The sequence below is a fragment of the Lissotriton helveticus genome, chromosome 2_1 (assembly GCF_964261635.1).
Source record: "Lissotriton helveticus chromosome 2_1, aLisHel1.1, whole genome shotgun sequence".
In the NCBI taxonomy this organism is placed as follows: domain Eukaryota; kingdom Metazoa; phylum Chordata; class Amphibia; order Caudata; family Salamandridae; genus Lissotriton; species Lissotriton helveticus.
Window position 1 is genome coordinate 487,540,300 of NC_136059.1, and position 14,077 is coordinate 487,554,376.

Genomic DNA, 14,077 nt, shown 5'->3' on the forward strand with positions numbered 1-14,077 from the left:
GGAGTTTGTTATGACCAATGAGACACTGTAGCTAGCTCGGTAAGGGGTTTTTGGGTACTGAGGTGAATTTTGGGTCACCCTAATTCGCCGAGGTTCCAATCCTCTGTTCACAGTTCTGTGGGAGAACAGAAACCCTGCTACATAGCTACAATGTGTTGTCCAGTTACATCATGGTATATGTGAAATATGATGTATGGGTTTACACCATGAGTCAAGGCTGTAAAGTGTTAAAATTATTGGATGATGATGTAAGCCAAATGTATCGTTCCACTCATCCCTCAGCCCAAGTCAGACTTTGAAAAACTGTCGTCTGGAAGGTAAGGTAGCCATACCTCACGTACCCCTGCAGAGTGCGACACAACCATATGATCACACATGGAATGGCGTGATGTAGGACTTTTCTATAGTGATTTAGATGGAAATGTGATGTTCATATGGCATACGTAGCCTCAGCCTGCAGAAAGGAAGGCCTGATATTGATATATGGCCAGTCTGGGCCATGGCCCAGCCTCGGCCAGAGTTACTGTGGTAAGAGAACCGATGCACAGAATACTGTCCCTTTAGACCTGCCGATCCATGGATGTTCATAGAAAGAGTGATCTGTTCCACTAGTAGACCTAAAGCTGTCATATTGATAATTTGAGCCATGGTGACTCAGTTGTTCACCTGACCTGACACCTCATTCAATTGAAACACAGTGTCAATGCCTGTTTGACAATTATGTCCCATTCACTGACACAAGTCTGTGGCAATTTGCTAATAGTATTGCTTCCACTGTACAGGCCTATTGCAGATATGAGGCATGAAAAGTGTAGATGTTGGGTTTTGGAGAACTTCAGAAATGTGATTCATCAGCTTGGCTACTATATTCCCTATCACACAACACATACAATAATATGTTTATTGTCATCACTGTTACAGTGTGTGATGTGGTAAAAGGGGTGTCCTGTGATGACTGTACAAACAAAATAAACGTATTATGACTCTAAAGGTTATTCAAATAAGTAATCCCCATGTCTACACAGCCTCACAAAGGTTGCTCTGAGTGTCACACATACCAGCCCTTGTCTTGTGACCCTAGTCTTATGATGTTGTGTATCCTATGCATCTTGCCAGTAAGGACCATATACATTATTGAAATACGGCTGGAAGGAGAGGTGTCTGGACAGTCATGGAGAGGTTGTGTACCCTTCAGAAGGTCCAAATGGTGTGTTGCGGGTGATAGAACCTCACATCTCATTCCATGTTAGATGGGCCTGGCCTACATGATGTTATTTTTGTTGCTCAGTCAATGTAGGTCCAGGGTTGAGGTTACAAGAAATCAAAAGAGAGAGTGAGGAAAAACAGGAGTGGCATGTTCCTTTCCCGAAGTTAACTTTTCACAATCAAAAAAGAACAGACTCATACGGATATGTTTGTGCATCAAAAAAGTATTTAGTGCAAGAAAACCAGTAGGTTTTTTAGAAGAACCCTCACCCACCAAATGCATTAGCTGCAGCTGATCCGGATCGTCTTGTATCAACTCACCCCAAGAAACTCACTACTCATTCAAACAATAACCTACTAAATGCAAGGGGTCTACCAAGCATTACAGGGCATTGCCTGTGTGGAAATTTCAGTGCGTGCCACCTACCTTTCATCACAAAAACACTAGAAGTGGAACCAGGCAAGACCTGGTATATAAGACGACACACCAACTGCAATTCTATGAATGTGATATACTTGATAACATGCCCCTGTGGTCTACGATATATCAGTATAACCAGCAGGAAAATCAAAGGAAGGATTTGCGAGCACCGAAGCACTAAACGTTGCAAACGGAACATCACAAACATGACTGATCATTTTTTGCAAACTTGGTCATACTACTAATGACATGAAATGAGTGGTCATTGAGCAAATAGACTGCACCCAAGAAACTGTTCAGAACTACCTTCTGGAAAAGGAGCAGCGTTGGATCTATCGTCTGTCCACACACAGAAATGGATTGAACGACAATATGCCATGGAATGCAATTACCAACAGATAACCATCAAGTGGTTTACCACTTTCCTTGCCTCTAGAAAATACCTCCCTAAATTCTGACCCACAATAAAACCAATGCGCACCAATAAATAACACAACTATAAAGATAAATAGTAAGGTATACAGTTGAATAAATATGGTGTGAGAAATGTTAATTATTTAAATAATGCAAGCAACATATATAGGAAATATAAAAGTCTTAAAGAAACAATTATAGGTTAACTCAATAGATATATACATTGATTATAAAGATTAAACATTGTATATAACTACAAATATAGAAAATAGTAACATGACAAATCTCCTTAGCCCTCGAGTAGTAATTCATATGTAAAATTGAAAATCGTAAAATATATCGAGAAAGGAGTATTGAATAGAATATAGAAAAATAGTTGATATAAGAACTAACAGAGCATATCAATAGAAGTTGACCAATGCGCATTTTTATAATGAGTATTTCCACAATGGATCCAATAAAGTCCATATGTTTCTGATGAAGTCCACAATATTTAGAAAGGACTTATCTACTGATAAAAATACTGTTCTCATGTGAACACACATAAGGCCATTTTATTGTATTGCATTTTTCCATTCCTTTTTTCGACGTCCAATTTCTGGGACAAATGAAATAGGTAATAGAAGCAGGCAGTGGACCTTGAAGAAGTAAGTATGGGGAGAGCATTATTTAGTCGCCTTCCGGTACGGGGGAGCTTTCTCTGCTGGCTTTCCAATATGGATGAGCTGGAGCTAATGCATTTTAACTTTCATTTGCTGAAGCTTCTTAACAGAGTGTGACTACAGGCACTGCCTCCCCAGGGACCCACTGAATCTAAAAGCAACATAAGTATGAAATAATTTTGTCTTTTCCTAAATAATTCTTGTTTTTCCTTTAGACATTACGAAAAAAGCACATAAACACTGAACTGTAGAGCACGAGGATAAGGTTTGCTCTGTTTTAAAGCAGCGATTCTCTAACATAGATTGGATCACCATCTAAGTCATTAGATTTCCACCATTTGATGGCACTAAATCTAAGCATGGGGCACTCGAATCGCATGTAATCAGAAGGCCTGAACTGTGCATGCCACAATTAACGGAACTTACTATTGTACATATTCTCAGTATTGCATCAAAATCCTTTTTGTGTCATATCTACGTTTACCTTATCTGCTTTATCTTTTAAGAAACACCTGCTAGCTGAGAATTGTAAGTTATCCTTTTTAATAGGAGAGAATATTATTTCCCTCTTACACTGCACACACCTGGTCAGCCTTTTTCCCTTGGTCCTGACGAAATCCAACAGAGTTTGGCTGAAACATGTAGATCACCTTTAGGATACAAGAGTAAGGTTAAATAACTCTAACATATCCGGATATCCTAATTTTTAATCCTATCACAACATTAAGTTTCGCCTGTGGAAAGAGATCCTGTAGATAGTTTTAATTCACTACCATCACCTGGCAGATATAAAACGAACAAAAAAAATAAAATAAATACCAGCTCCGCTGTAATCAGGCGTCAATGCACTCAGGATCGTGGGTGGGAATCCATTGATGAAGCATGCCACCAACTAGGTTGGTGGGTGAGGGTTTTTCTAAAAGACCTACTGTTTTTTTTGCACAAAACTTTTTTGATGCACAAATGTATCTGTATGTGCCCATTCATGGTTGAGGTTATTCATCAGATGACCACAAAAGTGTGCATTTATGTTCTAGCTGTGCTTAGCACGTAACATGGACACATTTACTATGTTGACTCTTGAAGGATTGTGCTACATGTCAAAGTGATGCGTATTGAGCAGACATTCTTCTCAAACTTGCATTTACAGTCTATTGCATCCATACAGGTCAGTGCCCATCAGAAGAAGGCCATTAGGAAATCCATCACTCAGAAGTTGCGGACCGTGGGGGTGTACAACTGGCATAGTGCCCACTGCCAGAAGAGGTAGGAGGACCTGTGGCGCTGGACCCTCAAGATCACAGAGGTCCAGATGGGGATGTTGGCCCAACATGAAAGGGGTGCCCGCCGGACCCTGACCATCCCTAATTGCCCGTATCTAGGCGGTGGCCTTCCCCTATCCTGATGGGCAGTTGATGGCCCAACAGCAGCGACAAGGGAGTAAGTCCTGACCAGACATAGACATGTTACTCTTCCAACTTTGTGTGTTAAAGGCAGGCTTGTCCTAACCAAGATTATTGGTGGCCCATGTGCCACACACAATTTGAGTAATTGTTATTGTAAGTGTGGTAGAAGGTGCATGCTGCAGTGCTGTTGCTGTTGTCTTTCTGACCTGGAAGACAGCAGAGTCCTGTCCACATACAAGCCTCTCCTTTTGAGCAGGCACTTGGCTGAATGACGTGAGTAATTGCCTTGGTTCGATCAGCATTAGTGCCTACATGTTGGCCAGTGGGCATTTGGCAGTTGATGGTTCATCTGCAATAGTGTTTCTGAAACTCATTCACTGGCTGGTAACATGCATGAGTGAGTGAGACATAGCACTGTGGGTATCCCATGTGAGTGTCTACTTATCCCCACAAAGCAATCAGAGTATGTAATACCAAGGAGTGGTGTGATGTCCCTGTCCTTGGTGACTCTAGTGATCCCACATCTTCATCTCATAGATGTTCAGGGACACTCAAAACCTTAAAAAAGGTATATTGGCTTGTGGATATACAATCTCAGATTGACGTCATCACCTGTACCAAGCAGTATTGAGGATGTTCATATGGCTATAAGGAGTGTTGTGCTGTGTGAATTTGGCAAATGTTAGGACCTCATAGTTTTCTGGGAACTTTATTTGCAAAATATGTTACATAGCCAAACTACATGTGTAGGTATTCCATTTTTATTTTCAGGCAGTGGTCAAATGATTACATTTTGAGTCCAAAGTGTGCAATGCAAACACAAGGAGATGATGGACAGAGAGATGAAACTTTTCAGACACTCACCCCCAGTCACAGATCTGGGTTGAATCCTCATCGTTCTTTAGCTCACTTCACGACCCCATTTCAGGCCTAGCTATATGCAAATCATTCTTGACCCTGTGCCTCATGGGAACAGTCCAGCCTGATCTGCCAAGCCAGGTCTTCCCTAGACTGGAAACAAGCATCCTGGGACAGGTTTCAGGGTAACACCCCTCATCAGCCAGGGTAGCTTGAATCCACTGGCAAAGTGAACAAGGGATCCACGTCTGGGCATACCCTGCCAACTTAGGGCAAACAAAGCAAACACAAGGAGCTGATGGACGGAGAACTGGTACTTTTCAGACACTCAACCCCAGTCACAGATCTGGGTTGTATCCATCATCGTTATTTAGCTCACTTCACCACCCCAGTCCAGACCCAGCCAAATGCAAATCAGTCTTGACCCTGTGCAACATGCGACTGGTTTCAGGGTAACACCCCTCATCAGCCAGGCTAGCTTGAATCCAGTGGCAAAGCGAGAAGTGAGACATGAAGTCTGCCACAAATGTAATGGATGGTACATTTAAAAAAAAATTCCTTTTATTGATTTTTACAAATTATAACCATAGTTACAGTGCAGTATAAGGTAATCCACATTTGTAAAGATGCTATACAATGTGCAGACATATACATACAAGGCTAACACAGTGCATTGTTTACACAGCTTGCAATGAACGGAAGTCACATGTATCAAAATGACACACTATGCAATGTCCCATCTGCCGCTAGTGTATCCCTCCCGGTCCTAGGAGCTGCATCATGAGGCTGTAATGGTGTGGGCTTATCTACAGTGTCCAGTGAGTCTCGCAAATAGGAATGAAATGGTTGCCATATATCCATAGGCCTTGCAGTGGGTGGTTGTAAATGTGCATAGGTGTCACTGTTTGTATTGCAGTATGTCATGCTGCGTAGCCATGACTTTACTGTTGGTGCACACTTGCTGCCCCAATTGATGGCCACTCCCAGTTTGGCAATAAGCAATGCAATGGCGGCAAACGCCGTTTGGATCTAGGAAGGTCATTCGTGTACCCATGCAACGCCATTAGTGGTATGGGTGTAAACGCCATGTCTAGAATTCTGGAAATTTCCACAAATATTGCGGTCCAGTACTTGCCTATCTTAGCACATGTTGATGTAATGTGTGCAAAGTCAGTATCTGCGGAGCGACATTTAGGACATTAGTGTGAACAAGATGGGTCCATACGGTGTAGCGCACTTGGTGACTTATATGCCTTCCAAAAGAATTTGAAATGCAACAGTTTATGCCAGTGAGTAGGGGAAACCCAGCGAATTTGTACACAACATCTGCTCCATTGAGTATCTGTGATGGGAGTACCAAGATCTTGCTCTCAGGCCGCACACAGCCCTGCATCACAGGAAGGCATCAGGGCCAGCGCAGCCTTATGCGTTCTATCCATGAGGTGCGTCCCATCCCTATCTTTGTTAATGCCCGTCAGGAGTGGGAACTCAGGTGGCCCGAGCGAATAGCTCTAAATGTTGGCTGTCAGGGCACCCTGAAGCCTCTGTAGCACAAAGTGATCTATGATAGTGGCCTCACAGAGGCGAGGATCTTCCTTAGGCGAAAATATTTGCCCTTTGGGGAATAGGTCTCTGAATGTTGCAAGGTGGAATTTGGCAAGTGTACTCTTTACAAGCGTTTCCTGCAGAATGGGGATCCATTGGCATTTCAGGTGAGTACAATATACGTGAGCCTGTAATGTTTAGTAATTTGTGTCATGCCTAGCTGGTCGTAGAGAGTGTTTGAATGTCCCGCAGATCCCGCGGGTAGCCGACTGGTAGCCGGGTCCCAAGAGATGCAAGGAGAGTCAAATCAGCTTCTGGTCTGTAATAGAGAATCCTAATATCCGCATGGTACCAGTGCCGTTCAAAGCTCGCCTGCACCACCAGATAATAGATATGAAAATTAGGTACCACACATCTCATGTACCCGCATGAATGCATCCCAGCTAATGCGAGGCTGTTTACCACCCCACGCCAAACGTATCAGCATAGTACGAAGGTTACAGAAAAAGCCATTATACAGTGGATTTGGGATTATGTGAAATAAATACAGAAATTATTCTACCCTCCATTGACAGTGATAGCCAACGCTCTACATCAAGCTCCAGTCTTTCAAGTACTGGACAATAGTTCATCTGTACGATACGATCTTTCTCTCTGTGTATATGAATCCCAAGGTATTTAACGGAATCTTCACACCATGTCAACGGATAATCCATCGGTTTGCCACATGGTGCCTCTGTCAATTGGAACACCGCCGACTTTTGCCAGTTAATTCACAAACCAGATAGCTTGCCATACCTGGTAACCTCGTGCAGAAGGGGCACGAAGTTATCATCTGGGTGTCGAACTTACAATATAATGTCATCTGCGTATAACGTGAGCAGCAGGGATCCAGTGTTAAACCGTAGGCCCGATGACTGTGTCTCCCCTGTAAATGGCATATTAACGGGTCTAGGGCCAATACAAACCATAAAGGGGAAAGCGGACATCTCTGCCGAGTTCCCCGTGTAAGTTGGAACTCGGACAACAGTGTTCCATTGAGTCTTATGCGCGCCTTAGGCTGTGTGTGTATAACAACTGAACGACTGCTAAAAACCAGTCCGGCACCCCAAGTCTACGCATTGTGGGATAAAGGAAAGGCCACTCGAGTGAACTGAAAGCCTTCTGTGCGTCAGGCAGCACAGCACCTGCCGGAACCGACGGGGATATTCTGTGCAGCGTTGCAAGTAATGTGCGGAGATTGAGCGCTGTCGATTTATGAGGAATGAATTCTGATTGTGCAGACAAGATCAGCCTTTCTACTATTAGTGCTAGTCTTGTCGCTAATATTTTTGCTAGTATCTTATTATCAAAGTTTAAGAGTGACAGTGGTCTGTAGGATCCACATCTCAGTGGGTCTTTGCCCGGTTTCGGAAGCTGTAAACCGGGCCTCTCCTAAAGTGGGTAGGGGCACTATGGCATCAACAGCCTCTTGATGTACATCTATTAAATAAGGTGCAAGGACAGTCTTGTACTTTTTATAGAAACATCCAGTGAACCCATCAAGCTCAGGAGCCTTAGCGCCATCCAGCGCATCTATGGCATCAATCACCTCATCCTTCGAGAAGGGCTCCAGCAGGAACTCATTGTGCGCTTTTTCCATCCAGACCATTGAGACCTCGTCAAGGTAGTCAGTATAGGCCATTGATTGCTCGGTGGTCCTGGAGGAATACAATGTGGTGTAGTATGCAAGAACCTCCCTAAGGATACCCACAGTACCATTTATATGCAAATTATCACTGCCCGTCAGCTCAGCTACATCTCTCTGCGGGACTGTTTCAGTAAGTTAGCGAGGATCCGGCACGGACGTTCACCCTCCCCATATGGCCTAGCTATTGCGTATTTGCCACGGTAGTGTGCCTCACGCTCTGCTGCCTCTCAAACCTCTTTCAGAAGGGCTGTGCGCTGCTGTAGCCTGGGGGGGGTCAGTGGGACACGCATTCTGTTGATCTAATTCTGGAAGTTGCGCTTCTATTCTATCAATTGTGCATCATAAGTCCCTTTAATATGCACACTCCTCTAGCATATACCTTAAACGCCTCCCATAACGTGGCTTTAGATGTCAGCGAGCCTTCGTTCAGTGTAAAATATTCACTTATTGCTGTGCTCAATTCTGCTACAAATAGCGTGTCTCTCAAGGCCATGTCTGGGAATCTCCATGGACGTTCCACCCCCCTGCACGTGGAACGCGTAGTTCTGCTACTAGAGGAGAGTGGTCTGACAATGTGCGTGGAAGATTTGTCATTCCCTTTACCCATAGCACAACGCCTGACGACAGGAACCAATAGTCCAACCGTGTCCATGGGTTGTGTGGTGCGGAGTAATGTGTGTACGCATCCTGACTAGAGTAACGGTATCTACATGCATCTACTAGTCCATAGTAATATCTAGCAGTGCCCTCCTTGCTCTAGGTTTTGTGTCTGCAGTGGTGGCTGTGCTGTCACACACCGGGTCTAACAATAAATTAAAATCCCCACCCAGGCAGAGTTGGTCCGCCCCCAATGCGCTCAATGTGCATGTGAATGGAATCAAAGAACCCGGGGTCATTGACATTTGGCACGTAAACATTTACAAACAGTATTGAATGTTCCAGCATACACACTTTAACCAGTAAATATAGCCCCCCAGGATCACGATACACCTCTACCTCCCTGAACGGTACCCTTCTATGTATAAATATCGCCACACCTCTTGCATATGCCTTATATCCAGGTAAGTACTGGTGTGCTCCCCAACTGCCTGCCAAGGATGTTTTCGTGGATGGTTGTAGGTGAGTTTCTTGTAGGAAACTAGTGTCCACCTGGTGGCGCTGCAGGTAGTTGGCCACTAACTTACATTTACGAGTATTATTAATGCCCCTTACATTCCAAGACATTAATGCAATGTTTGCTTCTGACTGTACCTTGTTAGCCATTTCCTAAAGTTCAGAATCCTGAAAGTGTCTGCATCTGCACTGCTATTTCTGTACTGTAATTGAACATTTCTACTGAACTGTTTAACCAGAAATCATTTGAAATCTCTGAAGTTGAGTAGGCGTGATATGATAGGTCTCGGAGGGCACCCTGGATTGAGCCTCAGCCCAAGTATGCGATGTGCACGCTCTACTACAAACGTGGCGGTGAAGGATTCTGCCCTGAATATGTTGGTAAGTAGAGTTTCAATGAACCGGTCCAGCCGCCCATTGTCGGTGGATTCAGGCACTCCCATGACTCGTACGTTATTGCGCTGCCCCAAGCCTTCAAATCCTTGTTCTTAATTGTGACATATTTAAGGAATTTCTCCATACGCTCTAGTTTCCTAATGCAGTGCCATCCTCTAGGTCTGAGATTCTGCCGTCTGCTGTATTTAAGCAACCCTCCTGGTTGTCGAGCTGGGCCTCCATAGCTTCCATTCTTTTGTCCAAACTGTCAAGGCGGGTATCCAGGGCCCTAAAACCCGCCCTCAATTCGGTGTAAGGCCCCGCCACATTAGCCGTGGATGATCCACACCCCTCCGTCATATTTGCTTGCTTGGTCACTGTGCTGTTGCTGGTGGCTTGAAGGAAAGGGTCCTTTGTTAGGTGTCTTTATCAGCCATGGCACCGGTGTTTGGCCCTGTTTGGCCTGCTGTGCGGTCCCGCCCCAGTCCCATGCCTCCTCGTGGTGTATTAGGCAGTGTAAGGAAAGTAGCAATGCCCACCGCGGCCAAGCAGAGTGCTGCTATTTAGTTATTGGTACCAGGGGGAGTTTATTCACCCACTCATGGAGTATTGTAAGTGTTATTAAAGTGAGGAGGGGGTATCACCTCTTGGATTGCCCAGTGTGGTATTCCTGCAGGTGGGGAAGAAGAGGGGGGCACCAAGCACATCTTGCAGCTCCCGGCCCAATGGCCGGTCCCCAGGCTTGCCCGCGGTCCGTATCACAGCGAGGCCTCCAGGGAGTGTCTGCAGGACGATCCGACTTGGTAACAATGTGCTGTGGCTGTCCCCCTCTGCTTCACCTTACCCCACCTGCGCTGCTCCCAGCTACGACCCCGGCATTCAGAGCAGGCTCTGCCTGTGTACTAGATGGCTCTCGCTACGCGAGACCCCGGCGTCTCTCCTGGTCACAGGCCGCATCCGCGAAGGCACCATCTTCCGGTGCCGAACCACACCGCGGCCAGCACCGGCCCTCCGCTGTTCACCGGAGACATTACTGCCCGCTCCTATCGCGTCTCGTTGGTGTTTAACGCCTGGAGCTACCCCAAGTGGTCACATCTGCTTGGGATTGCGGCGGAGCTTCAATCCAGCGCCACCATTTCGGTCGGCGGCTTGGACACGCACCAATGGATGGTACATTGATGTTGAACTTGACATTCATGACATCATGATGGGTCATGAGGGATAGGTAGATCTGTTGGACTCTGGTTCTTGTGTGAGCATTGTGTAAATCTCTCAATTGTATCCATCCTATTTGGTTCCATCTCTTTAAAGTGGTACCTAACAAGTGGCAAAGTATGCAAGTTGATCAACTGTGAGTATGGACATAAGGATGGAGTGTAGGGAATCCCATAAATCCATTTGGGCCAGTCTGGGCCTCTGACATGAATGAAGCCAACTGTTTGCAGGTTATATGGCATGCATGCATGTACTCATGCAAACATGGAAGCCTATGGAGTGAACCAGTAAGGGGGTGTGATATGTGGAATTGTTTATTGCTGTCTGGTGATTTGTGATGGTAAGATGTGGAAAGACAATTGCAATAAACCCATGCTACTTGTCATTTCAGAAACATCCAGGACAAACGGATCAAGATGAGGCCAATGTCAGTGGGGACACAGCTGGTCACGGCGATTCCAGACATGCTATGTCAGACATGAAGGGAGACAGTGACCAGGATGGTGTGAGGAGTGCCCTGGAAGAGAACATCAACATCTAAGTCATCCTCCGCTGGACACTCCGAAGTGGTGGCCGACCCAGTAGGATAGTTCCACCTTTTATCCTTTTCCTTTACCCCTACTTCTATTGCCACCCTCCTTGTTGTCTCCCCACAAGTTGGCCGTTCCCGCTCCCCTAAGAGGGAAGTGCTCTTCTCCACTGCAGGTTTTTCAGGCCCTGTCCCTGTTAGCCCCCCTGCCCTGAGGGAGGAGGCTATTGACTTCCTGAGGAGCATCCCTGTGGGTCAGACTACAGTGCTGAATGCCATCCAGGGGCTAAGCACCCAGATGAACCAGGTGGTGCCTTTCTGGAAGGCATTCACACTGGCATGTCTCTCTATACAGATCTTTTCAGGCTCTCGCCTCCTCCCTCACGACAGCACTCCACCCATTCCAACATTCCACCCCTTCCCCTTCCCAATCCACATACCCTCTTCCCAATCCTGTCCAAAGCACAGACACCTAAGTATGCATACACTTCAACAGACTCACACACCACACTAAATCCATGAAACCCACACATGCACTCACACAACAAACACTCAATTTTTCTTTTGTAAACATACTTGATTTACTTTTGTGTAAATCATGTTCTTGTGCGTACATTTCAATATGTAATAGGGCCCTCCATTGTCTATCTATTCTAATACATTTTATTTTGTTCCTGCTTGCTCATCTGTGTTTCTAGTCTCCTCGCGTTGGTTATGCATGTTTAAACTCCCTTCCCCCCCAGTTTCCCCCCAACTCCCCCTTCCCTCTCCCGCACTGCAGGCCATTACGAGACTTCTCTTCTGTTATGTAACGCTTTCTCTTCCTATTCATTAGTTGACTCTGCAGCCTTTGTGTGTGCATCCCTTTATCATATCTTGCTCAGTTTGCCGTGCTAAGCTTACTGGTTAGCCTCCCCGAGTTCCAACTCTCAGTCGGTACCTGGGTCCTGTCTCTGTGGGCTCCCCTGTCCAGAGCCCGCCTGTGGGGCGGCACTTCCAGACTCCAGGTCATTGCGCTTCAGCTCTTAAACAGTACCTCCCATGCCTGGGGCTTATCTCTTTTGCCTACGCCTCATCTTGCGTTCCTCATCAGAACTCTACTTTTGCAGCCCGCCCACTTCTCTAGCTCTCATTTCCACCTAGTGAGGCTAGGGCCATTTGGCTCTTTCCACCTACTGGTGATTTCTCGCTTGGCTAGGATAAAGGCCAGGTCCTGCAACCTGGCAGTGACTTTGTTCCTGGCCGTATGTGGAAACTTGTTAAGTAAGCAGTGCGCCGGTGTACATGGCACTAAGCTATCAGTGATTCGGTCCATCTCTATCATTACCTCCTGCCAATAATACGCCAGTGCCCGGCAGCTCCACATCATATAGAGGCAATTTGCTCCTACCTCCTTACTTCTAGGACATTTCGCATCTTTCCTGTGAAAGTATCAGTTTATTAATTCCTGGGTAATGTATGCTCGGTGTAATGTGTACAAACTTATCAGCCTGAATCATGTGTTTTTGGACACTTTTGGTGCCCTTTGCAGTACAATTTCCCAATCCTTGTCCTCTAGTGGTCGTCCTAGGTCCAGTGGTTCCTTAACTCATCGAGCGGCTTGGCAGAGTCTCTCCCTATTGCCCAGAATAGACATGTCACTGCCTTAATAACCACCCCGGCTATCCTGATGTATTCGCATGTGGCGTGGTGGTGGTTCTGTTGTGCCCATCTGCCAGTGCCGTCGCATCGCCTCCTTAATCGCACTGTGCAGCAGAAACTGGCCCTGTCGGATGTCCTAGTCAGTACTAATGGGAGCAGTTCTCCCTCCCTGTATAGATCCCCTACCTTTTTTGCCCCCACCAGTACCCAGTCGTCCAGGCCTCCCCAGTCTCCCCCGTGTGGCAGCATGCAGAGCACCACCATCAGCAGCTCCGGTGAGTATGGATGTTTCATCTGGGTCCTCTGAAGGCGTCTGTGCCAACATCTCTGTATCAGTCTGTGTTCACTAGTATGTATGTGTTGAGCTTTGCGGTCCTCATAAGTGTTTGAAGTAGTTCATCCTTCCCCGGGGTGAAGGGTGGCACCCCCTCTCTAGCGTGATCCTCACCGCTATCCATTGAGTGAATCACTGTAACTGCTCTGCCAAATAGTATCCTTCAAAGTCCGGGGTTGCCAACCCACCCCCCCTCTAATGTCGGCCGCTTTAATGTGGCCACAGCCACTCGTCGTCTCCCAGTTCCCCCCCATATGATGGCTGAAAGGCACGTGTCCCCCTCCCAGAACAGCACTCTGGGGATCCACATAGGCAGTGTGACAAATTAGTAAACAAATGAGGAAGAGCCACCATTTTTAGCAAGGGGATCCGTCCTGCTACAGAGATGGGGAGTTTCCCCAAACTCCGATGCTGTCTTTCAAGGACTTCAGCGCCCCACCTATGTTTCCTTACTGCACGTCCTGAAGCGAGTGGAATATCTTCACCCCCAGGTATCGGAAGCAGCGGGGCTCCCACCTCAGATCCCCTAACCCCTTGGGCTGCCGCCATCCGCTAACATAGGTAACAACCAGGATTTTTGCCAATTTAATCTGAGGCCCGAGAGAGCCCTAAACGCCTCCATCATATTCCTGGCCCCTTGCAGGTCCGCCCCTGAGTCTTTCAGGAAC